The 21,007-nt window shown below is 43.1% G+C and overlaps 1 long non-coding RNA gene across 1 annotated transcript; it reads left to right on the top strand.

Annotated features, from left to right (window-relative positions):
- The first annotated feature begins 4,721 nt into the window (after nt 1–4,721).
- Nucleotides 4,722–20,776, top strand: LOC109149953. Its single transcript, XR_002049050.1, has 3 exons — nt 4,722–4,862; nt 11,251–11,262; nt 20,766–20,776. It is a non-coding gene; the product is annotated as an uncharacterized LOC109149953 (long non-coding RNA).
- The last annotated feature ends 231 nt before the right edge of the window (nt 20,777–21,007 follow it).

The raw sequence follows: 21,007 nt of genomic DNA, 5'->3' as shown, positions 1-21,007 counted from the left end.
AAATTTGGTTGAGATCAAATTGGGAGTTCCTGAGCTGTGGTTCAGAAGTTGGCTACGGTCAAATTGGTTTCTTATGAGCTGTGGTTCATTTTCCTGGCTGCGGTCAGTGATTCACATCTTGGGCTACAGCCCACATGGGCCTCGTGTGCGGATGGTCCACCGACTGGACGCGCCAGCCGTGTGTAGGGCCACCAGCCTGAGGAACGCCATAGTCCACCGAATGAGTGATCAGGCGGTGTGTAGGGCTATTGTAACACCCCGTGTTACGGCCTTCAATCCCAGATTAATTATTTAATTAATTCCGTTAATAATAATTAAAAAGGGATTTAATTTGGCTAGGATTCCCTTTAATTAATTAATGTGGTCCACCATGGATCGTGGACCATTGCGTAAACTAGAATCTTAAGCTTATTAGGAATAAAGAGAGTAAACCTTTTTACTAATCAGATTCTAATTAGGAGTCTTAGACTTAATTATCTATTAGAAATAAAGAAATTAGGCATTTACTATTCAGATCATGATTAGGATTCCCTTTAATTAATTAATATGGTCCACCATCGACCATGGACCCTTATCCCTAAACCAAGCCCTTAGTCCTCTAAGGAATAGAATTAGTAAACCCACACCATTCAGACCCTAATTAGGACTCCTAGATATATATATATATAAGGACATAGGAGGCACCTAGAAGTCACACCACAATAGATATCACCACACAAGAATTCCCAAGGGACTCCCCACCACCAAGCCTAGGGAGATCAAACGGATGGAAATCTTAGGGAAGAACCTTAATAACCAAGGGAGGATTAATTAAGGCTAAGAGGTAACCCATGTCTCAACAAAACCTATTTTCCTCGCAATAATCTCCTTCTTTGGCTCCCTCTATATACTTGTGTCTTGATAAATTTCTTTATGATAATTTCGATATAATCTTGATTGATTGATGTGATGATTTTATGAGTGATCTTGATGTTAAATAGAGGTTCTTGATGTTTATGTGATAATTCTTGATAAATCTTGATGATTCTTGATGATGAAGATAAAATATGATTTTGATGATTTGGGTGGGATTAGAGCCCTAGGTTGGATTGGGAATTTGTATTGAGATGTTCTGGATTTATATTTGGGTGGTGATTCGCATGTTCGGGTGTTGTTTATGTTTAGAAGTCATGTTAGGATATGTTCAATATGATTCTTGCTTTTGATCCATTAATTGCCTATGTGGTGTCGTTATTTGCGTTGAAAAGTGTCTAAGCATGATTTCGGGTTCCACAAATGATCCCGGGACGCATATTTGATAAAAGAGCCAGTGGGGGTAGGTGGGGATAGGGGGACCCGCCACCTACCCGCTGCCTAAAGTAAGACCGCAGGGCAGCGGGCAGTCGTCTGCCCGCCGGGCACCCGCTTCCCGGAAGTTGTCGCCGGCGGGTGGCCCTCCACCCACCGGCTACCCGCTGGTTTGTCACCCACCCCGGGTCTTTCGCTTCCCCGTTTGATGTTCCCCATTCCCCGTGGTGTCCCAACGGACCCCGTTTGTCGTGCTTGAGTCTAGTTTGATGTTTCGGGTACCGTTTGTAGAATAAAAGAGTCTACGAATTGCATGCTAGTTGAATCGGTGACCCGTTGGTCTAGGTGGAAGTCGTATGAACCCCTTAGGACTATTCTTAGTATGTGAATGATCACACATAAGCTTATTTATGTGTCTTCCCCTTCCCAATGTGCTATTATGTGCTACTATGTGCTATTGTGTGTTATGTGGTGCATGATTCCCCAATTTGGTTGCGATCAAATTGGCTATACGGGCAGTTGGATGGGTTGAGAACCATCCCAACTGTTAACCAGGCCGGTTACGATTGGTCAGGTATATAAATATTATATAGGGTTGCGGTCCACTATTGGTTACTTATGAGCTGCGGTTCATCCTCCTGGCTGCGGTTAGTGATTCACTTCTTGGGTTGCGGTCCACATGGGCCTCGGGTATGATGACCCACCGAACTAGATGTGCCAGGCGGTGTGTAGGGCCAATAAACCCGAGGAAGGCTGTAGTCCACCGACCTGAGTAATCAGGCGATGTGTAGGGCTACGGCTGGCTGTGATCCATCGAGTGATGGGCCAGCGGTGTGTAGGGTTGTAGTCTCTGAGGATCTTTGCCCACCGACTGAGTCTTTCAGCGGTGTGTAGGGCTTGATCCGCTACGGTCCACCGACTGTGCCCGTCAATGGTGTGTAGGGTCGTATGTCCCCTCTTGTAAAAGGGATCACAGTCCACCGACTGGGCGCGTCAGCGGTGTGTAGGATTGTGGTCCGACGTTGAGTTCGTCAGCAGTCTTTAAAGGGTTGGTTGCGATCAACTCCCTTCATGCTGCGGTATGAGGTAGGGTGCTGCGGGGCCGTGATAGTGCTATATGCGCTAACACTCATGTTCGGGGCATGCGATTGGTCCCGTGGCGACAGCTCAGTGTGATTGTGTGTCACAAATGATGATTGGATGATGATATGATTGATTTGAAAGTAATATGTGACCTTAGTTGCGTATTCTTTATGATGGTTGTTTCTCTTTAACTGATATCATTGATTATTGTGCTTGTCCCTATTTGCTGAGTCTATCCCTGATTTTAAAGGTAGAGTCTCCTAAGTATATAACTTCCTGTTTCAAAATGGTTTTCTTATATATATATATATATATATATATATATATATATATATATATATATATATATATATATATAGGATTATATTCAAATACAAACAACCCTTAAAATACAAACGTGTGAATTACTTAGGATCGTTAGATTTTGTAGTGGATGGATAAGATTAATTCTAATATTTCTAGCTTTTTAATTGTCACGCTTATGATTGTATTATTATCCTGGGGTAATTTTGGAATTTAACTCCTTTAATTGTTAGAACCGCACATCACGCGCATTGGGGAATTGGGGGTATTTTGACGTCTCGTTATCTTCTTCACGAATTGAGGGTTTGGTCTATGTCGTCCGTGTCTTCTCAGCATGTGATGTTCACAATCCATCTTCAGCAGCATCGGACGATGGTCGTCGGTGGAGATCGCAGTCAACCCAAGCGCCAAGGACTACCCACTCGGGGTGTAGGTCGAGGTACTTTGCTCCCATTTGTCATTTCTTTTCTTTCTTTTTCTTTTTTTTTTGTATTCTATGCCGGCGTTTTCGTTTGTTGGGCGTGAAGGGGAGGGTATCTCCATCTCAAGCAAATTATGTGCTGGTTGGTTTATCGGACGCCGGAAATTTGTTCGACCTTTGTAGATTCAGGTTTTCGTTTTTGTTTTATTGTTTATGCATATGTTTGTAGCTATAGTTTTGGTCTTTCTTCCTGTTATGCAGTTCGGTGTTCACTCTCAAAAATTCTATTGTTCAATTTCGTCGTTTGTTTTAATTTTTTTTTAACGAATGGGGATGTGAATAAGTGTATTTGTCTTTAGATAATCAACTTGCTAATTCATGTTTCTTGTATTCATTCACCATTTTTCAATTTCTGAATTTATATTTTTTTTCCCTTTTTGTTCATAATGGTTGTGTACGAGCAGAACTTTTGGGAGTTGATGTGTGAACTCCTGTGTGGAAATGAGGGCATTGCTATTTTGTGATGTGTGCACTGTGTTGCTCAATGTGTCCTAGATTTTTGTCAGAATGTGCTTTATGATGTTTGTTGTTAGCGTTATATTTTTCTTGGTTGTGTGCAATTTCTCACTGCCAATGGTTGTTAGCATTTTATTTGGTCTAGGAAGGTAGCAGTTTGACTGGGGATGCATGATGCATTGCATTTCTAAGCAGCATCTTGATGCGAGGGAAGAAGTGAGGTTCATGGTTGAGGATATAAAATCTGATTTTTTGAATTTCTTATTAAACTGGAGGTTTCTCTCCTTTTGTTTCGAGATGTCCCATTAACTTTTCCAACTTAAAAAACTTACTAAATTTTTTACTTTTATATTTCTATTCTGATCTTCCATCATACAAAGTGACAAAATAGCGGTGCTACTTTCAATCACTTAAATGGCATTTCAGGTATATATATATATATATATATATATATATATATATATATATATATATATATATATATATATATATATATATATATATATATATATATATCATCTAATACGAATTTAAAGAATTTATGTTGGGTGTAGGTTGGTGGGTGGGTTAGGGATTTGTTCTTGGTGTTCTAGGCGGGGATAGAGTCACGGTTTGGTGGGTGTGCGCCCCCATGTAGTAGTGTGTGCAGTATTATAGTCTCACATTTTTTTTTCATGTTTGTGTTTGCTTTTGTCTTTGCCGTGAACTGTAGTTTGTGTGCCTTGAGAGTAATGTGTGCTTGTTTTTGTGCAGGTGTGTGCTCACTCTTTAGTCAATCTGTTTGTTGTCATATTCTCAACGGGGTTACGTGTGCGTCGGGTGGTTATGTGTGTGCGCACACGGGTATCCTGAACTATGCACATGGGTAGCCTGAACTGTGCACACGGTCTCCTCTATCTGTGCATACTGTCTTTTTGCGTGTTTACACGAGCAGCACCAAAGGCATTGAAGTATGGGGATTCACTAGAGGATATGGTAAGTCTTGTGCCATTTCCTTGTGTGTTGTTTTGTGTTCGTTCCCCTCTGCCCCACTATTTTCCTTGAGTTTGTTTTCCGTTTTGATGTCACCCTTATTCTATGTTTGTAGAAAGATATGCTATCCGAATTCTTCAGAGTTATTCATCTTGGGAGGTCGGCTATTTCTGTTGGTTTGGATACTAAGCGGTTGCAGATGTCTTGGCGGGATTCCAAGAATAAGACTGATTGTGGAGTCTATCTTATGCATCATATGGAATCTTATGTAGGCCAGCGAGTCTCCAACTGCGACTGTGAACTTGTTAAAGGGGACGCTGCGATGCTGCACAAAGTTAGGTTGCAGTACATGAAGGAACTGACAGCGACGGAGTTTAATGTGTACAGATCACGGAACCTATCTTGGGCCTACCAATCTATCTATGCTCCCCTTCCGTTTGTGTAGACGTATCTTTTCCACTGTGGTCTTTTGGGGATTCCTACATGTCGTTCTGTAGACTAGCTAGTCCTTATTTTTGGACCTGTTTGTTGTTTTTGTCATCAGGTTGTAGGATAGTTCTGTCATTTTATATTTTTATTCATAGTATCTTTATGGTATGCTTGGTCTTAGCCTGAAGTCCGTGTACATTGGTAATGTAATTCTTTAATTTTATTCAGTACACTATCGATCCGTGTGCTCACTTGTCCACTGATGTGTGCTGGAAATTGTATAAAGGAACTAATCTAAAGTTATCCACATGTAACACCCTCTCCATCTTATAAAAATTGCATTAATTATGCTTGCCATGATTTGTATCAAAAATTCAAAACAAATAAAATATTATCTTTTTTTTCCAACTTTTCCTATAAAGGTTGCATTAGTAGCACACATATTAAATTAAATTTACTTCAAATAAAATGAAACTAGCCTAATAGAAGAGTTTAAAACAGTAATCTAAAAAGATAAAAGGATAAGTTAAAAATAAAAAATAAAAAGTTATTAGTACGTATGCCAATTCAACCCAACCGTGTTATATTGACAACTGGTAATATTCATCAATTTCTGCCTTAAACGCATGATGGAGCCAAAAACTGAGTTGAAAAGTAATGGTGAAATCATTCAAACTTACGAGTTGGTTGAACAGTGCCTTAATACAAACTTCCATGGCACCAAAAGAATGGTTCAAGCATTTCTACCTCTTCTCCAACTCTCCCATTCCCCTGGAATTGTCAACGTTTCCTCCACTATGGGGAACCTAAAGGTGTGATGATCAACTCTTACTTTTATACATTTGACATCTAGTTCATAGTAAATAAGTACACATCAACCAAAAAGAATATACATTCCTTCACACACATATTCGCTAATATGCACACATATATTAACCATCTGGCCATTTGCCGTTGAAAGTAAAAATGCACATAATTAAGTTGCTGCGAAATGAAAGGGCTAGAAAGGTATTGATTTTATGTATTATGCTGTTTATCAACTTTAAAATAGTTTTCCATCCCTAGTCTAAAAACAATGTCGTTCTATTCGTATGTTTGGACAATTTTGGCTGTCATGGCCCGAGCTGCACATCCTCTACATTTTGTTCTTCGCCTGTTATTGAACAAAACATTATTGCAATTACAGTAAGTATTATACGTCTTTTGCCGCAATTTTATTTCATTAAAGTGCACACATGGCTAAGCATAAAAAAAAGGACGTGTGCACAGATATTTCTGCAGAGCACACAAGTTTACTTGTACACATGTGTGCGCAGGCACACAACGGTTTATGCACGGGAGAAAATATGAATTCTCCTCACAACGCACAACGTCGAAATTCTCAGATCCTTTTCAAATCACTACGCTACCAGTACGCACACAACCGAATATTATCGATTATAAAACGTTGGAAAAAAGTTCATGAATGCACATGGCACCCTGTATTCAAGTTCAATCAATCGCCGTGGAAGAACAACGGTAAGGGTTTTGAGAAAATTACCGATTTCTGCAGCCTCAGTGTGGTCTCGGTTCGCATCCATGTCTTCGCGCAAAGCCACTGTGTCCGGATGCCGTCTCTACTAGTCGATCGCGTTGGGTTGGACGTAGAGAACTCCTACTATACTTAGTGTTCTTTAATTCTGGCAGAATCCCCATATACAATATATTCCATAATTGTGTTACATTAATTGCATAGTCATAATTGCCCTTATTTACACTAAATTAGCGTATATTATTAATTTCTTTCCTAACATCTGATCCATCAATCTACATCCATCCAAAGGCTAGTTTTTGTCCACATGTTTGTATTTTAAGGGTGTTTGCATGTGAATGCAACCCTATATATATATATATATATATATATATATATATATATATATATATATATATATATATACCTATACTGTATTTCAACGCGTTGGAATGGGTTACTGGCATCATTCACTGAACAGATATATTTAGCTTTCAGGCACAGACGAGTAGACACCGGAGCGCGCTAGAGATCCAGAGTTAGATTAGTTAGTTTCCCTTTCGGCCTGCGTGCCATTTTTATGTATTGACATTGCTTTGAGGTTTTTTAGTTAGTTTAGCCTGTGCATTTGAGTTTTCCAGCTCAGATGTGGCATAGCACCCCGCACTCTTATGTTGATTTTGGGATTTAATGAGAATTCACCTTTATTATTTAAGCTTTGAAAGTTTCAAAATTTCGGGGTGTTACAGCTATGGTCGGCTGCGATCCACCGAGTGAAGGGCCAGCGGTGTGTAGGGTCGTAGTTTTCGAGGATCATCGCCCACCGAATGAGTCCCTCAGGCGGTGTGTAGGGCGTGATACGCTACGATCCACCGACTATGCTCCTCAACGGTGTGTAGGGTCGTAGTCCCCAAAAGAGGATCGCAGTGCACCGATTGAGCGCGTCAGCGGTGTGTAGGGTTGTGATCCCCGTCGAACTATCGGCAGTCTATACGGTTGGTTGCGATCAACCCCTTCATGCTGCGGTATGAGGTAGGGTGCTTCGGGGCCGTGTTAGTGCTATATGGACTAACCCTCATGTTTGGGGCATGCGATTGGTCCCGTGGCGCCGTCAAAGTGTGCTTGTGTGACTTGAATGATGATTGAATAATGATGTGAATGGTTCGAAAATGAACTGTGCCTAGATACATGTTCTTTATGATGATTGTCTCTATATAACTGATTATGATTGTTGAATATGTTCATCCCTACTTGTCGAGTCTATCCCTGATTTTAAAGCTAGAGTCCCCTAAGTATATATCTTCCTGCTTCAAAATGGTTTTCGTATATCTATATATATATATTTACCTATATTGTATTTCAACGCGTTGGAGTGGGTTACCAGCATCATTCGCTGAACAGATATATTTGGCTTTTAGGCACAGATGAGTAGATCCCGGAGCGCGCTAGAGATCCGGAGCGTAGATTAGTTAGTTTCCCTTTCGGCCTACGTGCCATGATTATGTATTGACATTGCTTTGAGGATATTTAGTTAATTAGCCTGTGAATCTGAGTTTTCCAGCTCAGATGTGGCATAGCACCCCGTACTCTTATGTTTGATTTTGGGATTTAATGAGAATTCACCTTTATTATATAAGTTTTAAAGGTTTCAAAATTTCGGGGTGTTACATAACCAGACTCATGACATACTACTAGCATTGACACGACAAGACAATATTAAGAATACAAGAATACAAACCATGATCACACGACACATTCCATGTTTCGACCTTATGTCAAGTTCCAACCTTTACACCGCCCCATCCTTATATCAGTTCCAACCTGTACCTCCGAGGCCACCCTGTACACCAGTCCAACCTTATCCCTCCGGAGCAATGTTCCCCGCCTGCTTTTCCACCAACTTCTCCACCGATCTTAGCACACGCAATGCCATAAACATAATTTCACCACAGCGCAAAGCACACGCAGTGCCATAACATAATTGTACCATAGCACAATAACATAAGCACACGCAGTGCCATAACATAGGTACCGCAGCACCGTAATATAAGCACACGTAGTGCATCATACCACCAATCATTTTGAGCATGAAGCTCATCACCACCAATCTCATCATACATGGACATCATCATAACATTTAAGACTCACAATAACATACTTAATGGGATAAACATGGAAGGGAACCACATACGTACAACTCACGACGACAGGTGACATCAAGACTGTGACACCCCGTAAATCCAAACGCTAATCGAGAATTAATTGAAGAATTAATCCAAGTTTCCTTGCTAATCTATTTCTAAAAATCCAGAAATTTAATAGTCGAAGGACTAGATTTTGACTAGTCACTTAAGTCAAAGGGTTGTACCTTGTGCTTCTTGAGTTGTGCCCTTGTTCCCTTGTTCCCTTGTCTTTCCAACATTAGTAAGGGTATGAATGTCTTTCTACCTAAGGATTGTGATTCAAGCTAACCTAGCAAGACTCTTTCATTTCATTCACCCTTCAACCTAAAAAGACAAAAACTCTATTCTCTCTCTAAAATGGTTTAACTTCTTCTCCAAGCTAGAATTTGAGCATCCAAGCCTTGCAAGTTTTTCTTCCAAGATTCCTACTTTCTTCATCTTGAGCATAGGGAAGGGTAAGATCCTTAGCTTTTTGGTGTTTTTAACCTTCTTTTAGGTGTCTTTTTCTAAAGTTAGGATCTTTGTTATGTTTTGTTGTGTGTAAGAAGTTGGTGTGGAAGAGGAGCTCTAGGAAAGGCTTTTAAGGGTGAAAAGAGGAAGTTGTTAGGCTACAAAGGTAACCCATGCTTTACAAAACCTATTTTCTTACTTATATGATGATTCTTGGCTTCTACTTGTGATTCTTGTGTTGATTTGTGAAATTTGATGCATTATCTTGTGGTGATGCATGTTTAGAGCTTGTTCTTAGGGTTCTTGAATGCCATTGCTTGGCTATTTCTTGGGTTCAAGTCATATTGTTGTTGTGTGTGAGATTTTGGGTGTTTTGGACTTGAACTTGGCCTTGTTGTTGAAAATCCCCGAAGGGATTATTGTGTATAGGAGAGTGTACCCGCGGGCAGAACGACGGGTGGAGGCCTACCCGCCGCTCCACCCGCGGGGTACGTGGCTGCCTTGGGTATGTACCCGCGGGCAGAACCGCGAGTGGAGGTCCACCCGTGGCCCCATCCATGGGGAACGTTGATGGTTGATGTCAGGGATTTGTTCCCCGTGATTCTTTTGACTCGGTATTGATGTTTTGACCTCCCGATGTTGTTTTATTGGGCTATTTGTGAGTCTTCTTGATGTTTCGTAAGTCTAGAACGGTATGTTAGGAATCCATGTAGGATTTGGTGTCTTGAATCGTGCTAAGGGTCCGACTTTGTGATTCGTTGGGCTATTGTGAGTCTTGAATGTTCTTTGGAATTACTTTTGGTTTACCCGTTTGTTAAGCATGCTAGTTTGATGTTGAAATGCTAGTCTGTGTGATTTGTTCCTTCTTATTGGGATTGGCAACTTGTGTTGACAATCATTTGGTGTTGAGTATGGTCTCATGTCTTTATTGTGATCTCTTTATTAATTCCTATGATATGAAAGTATGCAAATCGTTGTCCCCCTTGATTGATACTAGATTGAGGTTATTGTTGAACCTTAGTCTTCTTGGTAATGATGATGACCTTGTGTGACTATGATTAAGATTGATAGTGTAACACCCGTAAAATTAAAAACTTTAAATGTCTACGAAATAAAGGCAATATTATCATTAAACCTCGAAACGGAGCATAACTAAATATAAGTGTTTGAGGTGCTATGCCACATCCGAGCTGGAGAACTCAGATGCACAGGCTATACTATCTAAATATCCTCAAAACAGTGTCAATACATCATCATGGCACGCAGGCCGATAAGGAAACTAACTAACTAAGCTTCGGGTCCTCTAGCGAAGCCGGAAGATATATATATTGTAACACCCCATGTTACGGCCCCTAAAACCAATTAATCATTTAATCATTTACCCAAAAGAAAGGACTAAATTCCAATAATTAATTAGGAAAAGGCCCACCATAGTCCATGGGCCCTTATCCCTAAACCCAATCCCCTAGTCCTAGAAGGAATAGAACTAACCCTAATTAGGGACTCTTAGGTATATAAATAGGGGGGCATAGGAGGCACCTAGAACCCACACCACAATAACCTCTCACCACACAAGAAGTTCCAAGAATCCCCCTGGGAGAAATCAAGAAAGAATGAATCTTAAAGAAAGACCCTTCATAGCGAAGGAAATTAATTAAGGCTAAGAGGTAACCCATGTCTCAACAAAACCTATTTTCCTTACTATAATTATCTTCTTTGGCCTCCTCTCTATACTTGTGTCTTGATGAATCATTTATGATATTGATGATATGTTCTTGATGATTATGAGATGATTTTATGTGTGATATTGATGATCTTGATGATGATAAGAGGTTCTTGATGATTATGTAATGTTCTTGATGAATCTTGATGTTTTGATGATTAAAAGATTAACTATGATTTTATTGATTTGAATATGATTAGAGCCCTAGGTTAAAACTGGGAATTTCGTGTTGTGTCATTCTTGATATAATTGGGTGGGATGTCACATGTTCGGGTGTTGATTATGTTTAGAAGTCATGATAGGATATGTGCTATATGATTCGTGCTTTTGATCTGTTAATTGTCTACGTGGTGTCATCAATTGCGTTTTAAAGTGTCTAAGCATGGTGTCGGGTTCCACAACGGATCCCAGGACGCTTATTTTGAAAAAGAGTCAGTGGGGGGTAGGTGGGGTTAGGGGGACCCGCCACCTACCCGCTGCTCGAGAAGGGCATCGCCTGCAGCGGGCAGCCCCCGGCGGGCAATCGCCTGCCCGCCGGGCACCCGCTGCCCGGAGACTTGTCGCCGGCGGGTAACCCTCCACCCACCGGCTACCCGCTAGAAATTGTCCAACCCGGGACTCCGGCTTCCCCGTTTGATGTTTCCTCGACCCTCGTGGTGTCCCAACGGACTCCGTTAATCGTGCCTAAGTCTAGTTTGATATTTCAGGTGTCGTTCGTACGATAAATGAGTCTTATATATCGCATGATAGTTGAATTGGTATCCTGTTGGCCTAGGTGTAAGAAGTATGAACCCCTTAGGACTATTCCTAGTTTGTGGATGACCACGCATAGGTTTCTTTATACGTTTTCTCCCCTTTCCCAATGTGCTAATATGAGTTGCATGTGCTTGCTATGTGTTATGTGTGCATATTACCCCAATTAGGTTGCGATCAAATTGGTTATTCCTGAGCTGCGGTTCAGAAGCTGGGGTCCGCCGTTTGGTTATTCCTGAGCTGCGGTTCAGAATTACACTCCCGGGCTGCGGTCCGCCGTTTGGTTGCGATCAAACGTTTTACATGAGCTGCGGTTCATATTCCTAGCTGCGGTCAGATGATCACATTTGGGCTGCGGTCCACCGTTTGGTTGCGATCAAACGTTTTACATGAGCTGCGGTTCATATTCCTGGCTGCGGTAAAATGATCACTTTTGGGCTGCGGTCCACCGTTTGGTTGCGATCAAACGTTTTACATGAGCTCCGGTTCATATTCCTGGCTGCGGTCAGATGACTACTCTTGGGCTGCGGTCAACTGTTTGGTTGCAATCAAACATTATGATGAGCTGCGGTTCATCGGTCGGTTGCGATCGACCCCTTCGTATTGCGATACGAGGCAGGGTGCTGCGGGGCCGTGTCAGAGCTATATGCGCTGACCCTCATGTATGGGCATGCGATTGGTCCTGTGGCGCCACTAAAGTGTGCTTGTGTGTGATGAGATACGAATTGGAATGATGATATGAATGAGATGAAGTGAATCTGGGACTATAGGATATATGCTAGTATCTTTATATGCTTGATTATAACTGTTGAATGTGCTTACCCCTATCTGTCGAGTCTATTCTTGGTTTTAAAACTAGTGTTTCCTAAGTATCTATCTTCCTGCTTCAAAATGACTTTTCGTATATCTATATATATATATATATATATATATATATATATATATATATATATATATATATCTATCTATAATGTATTTCAACGCGTTGGAGTGGGTTACCAGCATCTCTCAAGCACAGAGGAGTAGACACTGGAGCGCACTAGAGGTTTGGTGCGTAGAGTAGATAGTTTCCCTTTCGGCCTGCGTGCCATGCTTATGTATTCACATTGTTGAGGATATTAGTTAGTCAGCCTGTGCACCTGAGTTCTCTAGCTCAGGGGTGGCATAGCACCCCGTACTCTACTATATTATGTTTTGGTATTTAATGAGAATTTACCTTTATTATATAGGTTTCAAAAGTTTTAAAATTTTGGGGTGTTACAGTTGGTATCAGAGCCTAAGTTTGACCCTAGGATAAGACTCTTAAGACCAAACTTTAGGACAATAGGCTTGAACTCTAGGTATTTAGAAACATATGACTCAGGAGTCTTAAGACGCGTGGTGAGATTGTGAGCATAACCACCATCACATATCCCCCTCACTCTTGTTTAAATTAAAAGAACTTCCCCTCCGCTTATCACACCAAGGTAAGGGTACAAAACTCTAAATTACTGTAAACATTGGCCCAGTAAAACAGCAGCATGGCACCAAATCGAAGACAATCAAGGACCCCGGAACCCACCACACACAATCCCATGACTCAATCCCTACAGCAACTAACACAAGTCGCCCAGACGCTAAGTGACGTAGCTCTCCGCAACAACAGAGCCCCACCACCTCCATCAAACACGAACTCGGAAGTCGCCCGGCAAGTTTCAAATCATCGACCACCCACGTTCTCAGGAGAAGAAGATTCTGTAATCCTCGAAGAATGGATCCGGACCTTAGACAAGATTCTAGGGTTGGTAGAATGCCCAGAGGAACGTCGTGTAGAGACAGCCTCATCCTATTTCGGACACGAGGCGGACCTTTGGTGGACCCACGAAGGGCCCACTTACAGACATGAACTAGGATTCGACTGGGAAAACCTCAAAACACGACTACGAGAACGATTCTATCCAACACACGTCAAGACATCCATGCACGAAGAGTTCCTCCACCTGAAACAAGGAACGACTACCGTCATGGAATACCATAAACGGTTCCTCGAGCTAGCACGCTTCGCACCAGAACTAGTCCCCACTGAGGCAACCAAAATAGAAAGGTTTGTAGCAGGTCTCAACTTCGAAGCCCGAAAGGCACTAATAGTAAGCAGACCCTGGACCCTCAACGAGGCTTACTCCAGTGCCGCAAATCTCTATCGGATCCAATTGCTGCAACGTGGGGTTCAGGAACAGATTCGAAAAAGGAACACAGGAGGTGGAACACCACCTATGAAAAGAACGAGGAACGACGCCAACACAAAATCAAGCAATCCAGTCGGCCAGAGGCCACCCCTGGGAAACAATGAAACTAACACAAGGAGCTTCCCTTGCCCGAAATGCAACAGAAGCCATAGGGGCAGAGATTGCATGGGCAACCCCTGGTGATGCTTCAACTGCGGGGAAGAAGGGCACAAGGCCTTTCAATGCACTCAACCCCAGAAATCACGCCCCACCACCACGGGCCAACACGGGGGCACGAATCATCTAGGAAACTACGGTGCCCCCGGAAAGGTGTTCGTCATAAGCCGCACCCAGGCCGAACTCGAGAACGAAATCAACCACGAGGAAAGAAACATGGCCCCAGGGGACGAGGACCACGCAAGCCCACCAAAAGAAAACCAAGAAGATGAATTCTGTTTAGGATAACTGGCAAATCTCTTGTAACCACCCTCGTAGTAGAATTACTTGCTTAGATTAGCTACTTCGGAATTATTATAGATAAAGAGCTAAATCGAAATTAATTTTAGCGTAAGGTAAAAAGACTAGATTATGCATATCAACAACAAGAAGGGGACCAAACAAAAAAAAAAAAAAAAAAAAAAAAAAAAAAAACCAAGTCTTTTACCACTAGAAGACGAAAGAAGGAAAAAAACAAGGATCACACAATGAAGAAAACCAATGTTACCAATGAGAATTGAACCCTTGACCTTCCACTTATAAGATCAGGACCCTAACCATTAAGCCATGAATGTTTCTTAAAACCTTAAGGGAACACTCCCTTCTTAAACCCCTACAAATCCCTAAAACCCCACAAAAATCCCCAAATCAAAAACCCTTCTTCTTCTTCCACATTCCCCCACCCTCTCTCTCTCTCTTCATCTCCCTCTCACCTCCCCGCCGACCCAACACCACACCAGCAACCATCACCGCCCGTCACCGTCACCAGCCGAGTTGCCGCCGGCCACCCAGGCGACGCACCACCGCACGCCACCGTCGCCACCCGGAAGCAACCCGCGACGCCACCACCGTCCGTCACCCGCCCGGACACACCCCGCTGCCACACGCCTCACCACTGCCCGATTTCGCCCAAGGCCACCGCCACCACGTCGAGCCGTCGCCAGAACCAAGCCGCGCCGCCGCCCGCTCGCCATCGAGAGAGCCACGTCACCGGAAGCTCGCCGGAGTCACGCCGGAGCCTCTCTGGAACCCTCGCCGGAAGTTCATCAGAAAACCCTACCCACCCAAAATGCCGAAAAAACCCCTGGGAACCCGCACCCCGGAATGGAGCAGCACCAACTACACCGTGATCGGAGGTAAAGCTCTCGAACCCGACCAATTCTCTCCGGAATTGGTCGACATGCTTAACTTCCAAGGGCTCTTGGATACGTATCTCACCATAAAAGGGGATACATACCCCGAATTGGTGAAAGAGTTCTATCGTCACTTGGTGGCCGTCAAGCGAGCTGATAAATTGGAAATCACCGCCATGGTCCGAGGCAAGGAAATCATGCTTTTTGAAGGCCGTTTGGCCAAGCTCTTAAGACTGACCACCACAGGTGTGTCAGACTTTGACCGAAAGGGGTGGATCGGTACCCGGAACCTGGGGTACAAAGACTACCTCGGATACCTACTTGGAGAGGAAGAAGGCTTCACCTCGGCCACTCGGCCAAATAGGAAATGGCTAACCGCAGAGCAAAAAATACTAGTCATGATTGTAACTGATAGCCTATTGCCTACAAACAACAAGAGCAAAGATGTGGGAAGTTTGGAGTGTACTTTTGCTTACCTTCTAAAACACAAAATCAAGGTCAACCTACCGGCCCTCATGTTAAAACACATGGAGTTTTGCAAGACTAGTAACCGGCTTAGTCTACCTTACGGAATGATCCTGAGTTGGATCATGGAGAAGACATGGAAGTCAAGCCCGCAAGCGGCATGGTTTTCAATGCCCAGAACCTCTGTCGCAATGATATCTACTACACCGAGGGAGGACAGTATATCACCCTCGAGGAGATCTGCCTTAAACCCGAGGAGGAGCGAAGAGAGTTGGTTGACCGATTGGACATCTCCAACAAAATGCTTAAACGAGCAATGCAAGATTGTGGGGGACTAGAGGGAAACGAGGAACAGGAAGAGGATGACGAGCCTAACCCACCGGCACCCGCACGAACAGGAGGAAACTCAAGGGGACAAAACGAAGAATCTGTCAACGAACGCATCCTCGCACAGCTCACCCGGCAAAACCAAATCATGGACGAAGGGTTCTCGTCCCTAATCCACGTGACACGCGCTTTAGATCAGAGGGTGGCAGCAATCGAGACCATCCTGGGCACTCGCGGGGCATCCAGTCGGGAGCAGGAAACCAAGGTAGACCCGAACATCCCAATCACCACGTCACTTGAAATCCAGTCCACCCCAGCAAGGACAACACGTAGGGCCACATTCCTAACCAGGAGGCCAAAATACGGAATGTCCAGGGGCGAAAAAATGGGTTAACGCACCGACTTCGGGGACGAAGCCTCTTGTAAGGGGGGGGGGAGAGTGTAACACCCCGTGTTACGGCCCCTAAAACCAATTAATCATTTAATCATTACCCAAAAGAAAGGACAAAATTCCAATAATTAATTAGGAAAAGGCCCACCATAGTCCATGGGCCCTTATCCCTAAACCCAATCCCCTAGTCCTAGAAGGAATAGAACTAACCCTAGTTAGGGAGTCATAGGTATATAAATAGGGGGGCATAGGAGGCACCTAGAACCCACACCACAATAACCTCTCACCACACAAGAAGTTCCAAGAATCCCCCTAGGAGAAATCAAGAAAGAAGGAATCTTAAAGAAAGACCCTTCATAGCCAAGGAAATTAATTAAGGCTAAGAGGTAACCCATGTCTCAACAAAACCTATTTTCCCTGCTATAATTATCTTCTTTGGCCTCCTCTCTATACTTGTGTCTTGATGAATCGTTTATGATATTGATGATATGTTCTTGATGATTATGAGATGATTTTATGTGTGATCTTGATGATCTTGATTATGATAAGAGGTTCTTGATGATTATGTGATGTTCTTGATGAATCTTGATGTTTTGATGATTAAAATATGAACTATGATTTTATTGATTCGAATATGATTAGAGCCCTAGGTTAAAATTGGGAATTTCGTGTTATGTCATTCTTCATATATTTGGGTGGGATTTCACATGTTCGGGTGTTGATTATGTTTAGAAGTCATGATAGGATATGTGCTATATGATTCTTGCTTTTGATCCATTAATTGTCTACCTGGTGTCATCAATTCCGTTTAAAAGTGTCTAAGCATGGTGTCGGGTTCCACAACGGATCCCAGGACGTTTATTTTGAAAAAGAGTCAGTAGGGGGACACGCCACCTACCCGCTGCCCGAGAAGGGCGTCGCCGGCAGCGGGCAGCCGGCGGGCAGGCGACTGCCCGCCGAGCACCCGCTGCCCGGAGACTTGTCGCCGGCCGGCAGCCGGCGGGTGGCCCTCCAACCACCGACAACCCGCTGGAAATTGTCCAACCCGGGACTCCGGCTTCCCAGTTTGATGTTTCGCCGACCCTCGTGGTGTCCCAACGGACTCCATTTATCGTGCTAAGTCTAGTTTGATGTTTCGGGTGCCGTTCGTAGGATAAATGAGTCTTATATATCGCATGCTAGTTGAATTGGTATCCCGTTGGCCTAGGTGTAAGAAGTATGAACCCCTTAGGACTATTCCTAGTTTGTGGATGACCACGCATAGGTTTCTTTATACGTTTTCTCCCCTTTCCCAATGTGCTAATATGAGTTGCATGTGCTTGCTATGTGTTATGTGTGCATGATACCCCAATTTGGTTGCAATCAAATTGGTTATTCCTGAGCTGCGGTTCAGAAGCTGGCTGCTGTCAGAATTACACTCCCGGGCTGCGGTCCGCCGTTTGGTTGCGATCAAACATTTTACATGAGCTGCGGTTCATATTCCTGGCTGCGGTCAGATGATCACTTTTGGGCTGCGGTCCACCGTTTGGTTGCGATCAAACGTTTTACATGAGCTGCGGTTCATATTCTTGGCTGCGGTCAGATGATCACTTTTCGGCTGCGGTCCACCGTTTGGTTACGATCAAACATTTTACATGAGCTGCGGTTCATATTCTTGTCTGCGGTTAGATGACTACTCTTGGGCTGCGGTCCACTGTTTGGTTGCGATCAAACATTACGATGAGCTGCGGTTCATCGGTCGGTTGCGATCGACCCCTTCGTATTGCGATACGAGGCAGGGTGCTGCGGGGCCGTGTCAGAGCTATATGCGCTGACCCTCATGTATGGGCATGAGATTGGTCCTGTGGCGCCACCAAAGTGTGCTTGTGTGTGATGAGATACGAATTGGAATGATGATATGAATGAGATAATGTGAATCTGGGACCATAGGATATATGCTAGTATCTTTAGATGCTTGATTATAACTGTTGAATGTGCTTACCCCTATCTGTCGAGTCTATTCTTAGTTTTAAAACTAGTGTCTCTCAAGTATATATCTTCCTGCTTCAAAATGGCTTTTCGTAAATCTATCTATATATATATATATATATATATATATATATATATATATATATATATATATATATATATATATATATATATATATATATATATATATATATATAATGTATTTCAACGCGTTGGAGTGGGTTACCAGCATCTCTCGTTGAACAGATATATTTGGCTTTCAGGCACAGAGGAGTAAACACTGGAGCGCGCTAGAGGTTTGGAGCATGGAGTAGATAGTTTCCCTTTCGTCCTGCGTGCCATGCTTATGTATTCACATTGTTGAGGATATTAGCTAGTCAGCCTGTGCAGCTGAGTTCTCTAGCTCAGGTGTGGCATAGCACCCCGTACTCTACTATATTGTGTTTTGGGATTTAATGAGAATTTACCATTATTATATAAGTTTCAAAAGTTTTAAAATTTCAGGGTGTTACATATATACTTAGGAGACTCAAATTTAACACCGAGAATAGTCTCAACAAGTGAGGATAGGCACATTCATCAGTCATAATTACGCATATAAAGATACTATCATACACCCTAAGGTCACAAGATTATTCCACATCAGACATATCAGTATTTAATCATTATATCAACACATAAGCATCCTTTGGTGGTGTCGCAGGACCAATCGCATGCTCATAAATGAGGGTCAGCGCATATAGCTCTGACACTGCCCCGAAGCAACCTGCCTCGTACCGCAGCACGAGGGGATTGATCGCAACCAATCGATGAACCGCAGCTCATATAGTAACGTTTGATCGCAACCAAACGGTGGACCGCAGCCCGAATAGTGTGTATTTCTAATCGCAACCAGATTATGAACCGCAGCTCATTTATAACATTTGATCGCAACCAAACGGTGGACCACGGCCCTATATATATTTATATACCTGACCGATCGCAACCGGCCTGGTTAACAGCCGATGGTTATCAACCCATCCAACTGCCCGTATAGCCAATTGATTGCAACCAATTGGGGTATCATGCACACATAACACATAGCCAAGCACATGCAACCCATATTAGCACATAGGGAGGGGGAAAACATGTAGATAAAACTTATGCGTGGTCAACCACATTGCTAGGAATAAGCCTAACGGGTTCATACATCTTTCACCTAGGCCAACAGGATACCAATTTGACTAGTATGCAATACACAAAACTCTTTTATCCTACAAACGGTACCCGAAACATCAAACTAGACTCAGGCACGACAAACGGGGTCCAATGGGACACCACGGGGCACGGGGAAACATCAAACGGGGAAAAACCACCAGTTCCACCCTTGGAAACCAGCGGGTGGCCAGTGGGTGGCCGGCGGGTGGTGCACCACCCGCCGGCTGCCCGCTGCCGGCGGCCTCTTTGAGGCAGCGGGTAGGTGGCGGGTTCCCTTGCCCCCACCTACCCCCCACTGACTCTTTTGTAATAAGTTGGTCCCGTGATCTTTCGTGGAACCCGAAACCATGTCCAAACACATTTAAACACAAACGACGACACCACGTAATCAAGTAGTGGATTGAAACCAAGAATCACATTAAATATATCCTAACATGACTTCTATACGTAATCAAAACCCAATACCCGAACATGCAAAATCCCGCCCAAACATACCAAGAATATCATAACATAAAGTCCACAATTTACCCTAGGGCTCTAATCATATTTAAAGCACAAGATCATTATTTTATCTTAAAATCAAGAACATCAAGATTTATCAAGATCAACACACAAATATCAAGATCCTGTCATAAACATCAAGATCATCAAGATCATCTCATAAACATCAAGATTATCTCATAATCATCATAAAAGCCTTATCAAGACACAAGCACAGAATTCCATATCAATGGAGCCAATGAAGAAGAATATAGCAAGAAAAATAGATTTTGTTGAGACATTGGTTACCTCTTAGCCTTAATTAGAATCCTTGGCTACTAAGGTTCTTTCTCTAAGATCTCCTCTTCTTGATTTCTCCTACGTTTGGTGATAGGGGAATTCTTGTGTGATGAAATCTATTGTGGTGTGAATTCTAGGTGCATCCTACGTCCTTATATATATCTAAGAGTCCTAATTAGGGTCTGAATGGTAGGGATTTACTTATTCTATTCCATATAGGATTAAGGATTTTGTTTAGGGATAAGGGTCCATGGTCTATGGTGGACCCTTCTTAATTAATTAAGGGAATTCAATTCTCTTTTAAGGGTAAGTAATTAAATAATTAGTTAGGGTTATAGGCCGTAACTCGGGGTGTTACACCCTCCCCCACTTACAAGAGGCTTCGTCCTCGAAGCCTACGCGTGGATCCATTCTTTCACCCCTGGGCGTCACGTATTTGGCCTCTTGAATTTAGGAAATGTGGCCCCACGTGTCGTTTGCTGGGGGTAGAGTGGAGCTTGGTGAGGTGGTGTTTGGAAAGTTTGCGTTTCCTTGGTTTCCTGCTACCAAGCTAGATGCCCGTGCATGCCCAACATGGCCTCGATCGCCGCCACTATCCAATCAAATGAGTGTGTTGCGAGGATTAGGGATGAGAACCCTTCATCCATGATTTGGTTCTGCCGGGTGAGTTGCGCGAGGATGCGCTCATTGACAGAC

The sequence above is a fragment of the Ipomoea nil genome, unplaced genomic scaffold (assembly GCF_001879475.1).
Source record: "Ipomoea nil cultivar Tokyo-kokei standard unplaced genomic scaffold, Asagao_1.1 scaffold2165, whole genome shotgun sequence".
In the NCBI taxonomy this organism is placed as follows: Eukaryota; Viridiplantae; Streptophyta; class Magnoliopsida; order Solanales; family Convolvulaceae; genus Ipomoea; species Ipomoea nil.
This window is presented reverse-complemented; position numbering and strand designations above follow the sequence as displayed.